This window comes from Dipodomys spectabilis, unplaced genomic scaffold (genome assembly GCF_019054845.1).
Source record: "Dipodomys spectabilis isolate Male_0828 unplaced genomic scaffold, ASM1905484v1 ptg001148l, whole genome shotgun sequence".
Classification (NCBI taxonomy): Eukaryota; Metazoa; Chordata; class Mammalia; order Rodentia; family Heteromyidae; genus Dipodomys; species Dipodomys spectabilis.
In genome coordinates, this window is record NW_024871825.1 from 5,988 (window position 1) to 8,653 (window position 2,666).

Consider the following 2,666-nt stretch of genomic DNA (forward strand, 5'->3'; position numbering starts at 1 on the left):
TATTCAAAGGTAAAGACTGAAAATGAGGACCAGTGGTGTCTTCATGTGCAGCTCCTTCTAGGAATGAGAAAGTATGAAATAATGCCTTCTGTATAAATGATTTGGGGAATGGCAGAGCAGAAAATGAAATGATGCAACCAAAAATATAAAAGCAAAATAAATTAGGATAATTATGGAGCAATCATATTATCTATGAGAACCATGAAGGAGAGAGGAAGAGAGATGTGCAATGACCTAGTTAGCAACAAAATCCATGCCTTTGATCAATTTATTGAGCAAGCAAAAATTTTTTTTTAAATGATGGGAATAGAATGTATGTATTTACTTGAAATTAGTAAATACATTTTTAGTAGCCTACATAGAGAGAAACATCTTTGACCAAATTACAGATAAGAATCTAAATCCTTGATAATTCTAGTAACAGATCTGACTGAAATCAATTGAATCCCACTTTTCCTGTACAGTGAAGGAATAGGTCCAGGCTAGGAAAGCAGCTAGAGAAGTCAGGCCAATCATGCTTCCAGTGTAAGTGGAAGCATGATTCTGAACTTTTTTTTTTTTTGTGCTGATTCTGAACTATTGCTTTGAACATTATATACTCCAAGAAGAAAAAGTGAGAATTGATAGCAAAGGACTACTAATACATTTTAACTTCTCATTAAGCACTTTCAATCATCAAAATCACATGAAGACAATAGACAGGCCTACTTATTTAGATGAAATCAAGTGTCGTTAAAAAAACAAGGAATTTAAGTAGTCATGCAAAGGACTTTCATTTTACTACTACATTATACATTTTTTTTCTAATGTTGGGTAACAATAAATAATGGATCTATTAGAAAGCTCCTAAGCTCATATATTCAATAATGAGTTCTCTTACATTATATCATGGTATTTTTGTGTATGGTATTAAGAAGAACTTTACATTACTAACTTGAATTTCTGACAAGACAATATCATCACTGTACATCTTGCTTTCATACTTTCAGTTTCAAATTATTATCTAAATGTGTGCATTACATAAGTATAGAGAAAAAAGTAGAAGCCACACTGATGACTCATGTCTTAAACCTAGCTAATAGGAAAGATGAAATCTGAGGATTGTGATTTGAAACCAGACTAAGAAAAAAAATCCATTAGACTCTGATTTGAAAGTAACCAGCAAAAGCTAGAAATGGAGCTGTGGTACAAGCAGAAAAATGCTTGCCTTGAAGAAAACTAAAACAAAACAAAATAACAAATTCTGGCTCAGGGCTAGACCCTGAGTTCAAGCCATAGTATTAGCACCAAAGAAATGAATTAATTATTTAGGTAATTAATTAATTAGAAATAAATTAAGTGGTCACATGTGTAGAGGTAGGTAAAATGTAAAACCTGTGGTGACTAGATTATGTATTATTTTGTAATAAGGCAAATTATCATTTCTCCTAATCACTAATATTTTATTTAAACTTTTTTGTACAATAATCCCTGAATTTTTCATGCATGTATATGTGTGTGTACATGTGCGCACATGTGTGTTGTGTATATGTGTGCATGTGCTGTTGCAATGTTGCTTGCCAATGTGGACAGGGTGAGGCTGAAAAGAGTTAAATGTTGTAATGTTTTTATTTATCAGTGTTCTGTCATGTCATTTCATTGGAAGCACCCTTCTGTACATTTTATTTGTCAAATAATAACATCATCATAACCAAAGCATTTACAACATTAAGTTATATAAAAGAGACTGCTTTCAGCTCTTATATGTTAGGTTAGAAGATACAGAAATAATTAGGTAGTAAGTTATTACTATATGATGACTGTCAGTACAAAATATGTATCTGGGATCTTATATGGGTTATAAATTTAAGTTACACTCATGAAGTAAGTTTGACTGACTTGACCAAACAAGTATTACTTTCTGGTTATTCCTGTGAAATCCAAGGTGAATAAACTCTTTCCGGATTTCTATTGAAAATAACTTTCTTTGTAAGATCATATCTCTTCTCACTAAGAGATAATCAATCCCATATTACGTTTGAATACCCCATCTTATTGACTGAAAATAAGTATTGTAGTTATGCTTGTTAGATATTCCTTTCATAAACAAACAAAAATCATGTGTCATCTCCAGATTGTGAATATTTGTGAAGTTGTTTTGTACATGCAAAGGGAACTTCACTAATGACTGTTTTGTGGGAGTAAATATCACAACTTTAACAAATAGAGCTTTTTGAATATCTTTTCCAATAAAAATAACATCCCAGAGAGAGTCTTGCAATTTCTGAAAAGCCTTTGAATATTTAAGTATTATTTCAGTTCATTGACAATGCAGCTAAAGACATTTCTGAAATAAATATTAAGATATGAAAATGTAAGTGGGTATATAGGCTTTTTATGCATCATTTTATGAAAAGCCAGTTTTTATGAAACTAAATGAAATAGAATAAAAGAATGTAAGTGAATTTGGTAAGCTAATTATTAGTATAACTCTTTTCTATTAACACAGTCCTTTGAATGTAGATGATAAAGTTAAATTATTTCCATTGTGTCTATGCACTTCAGTTAGTTTTAGAATCTTTATAGTTATAAGAGTGAATTTGTAGTATAAATAAAGGTCTTTTAAAATGATTAAGATTAATCTTGTGTTTTGTGTCCTACTCTCAACAAAATAAGTTATTAGAGTT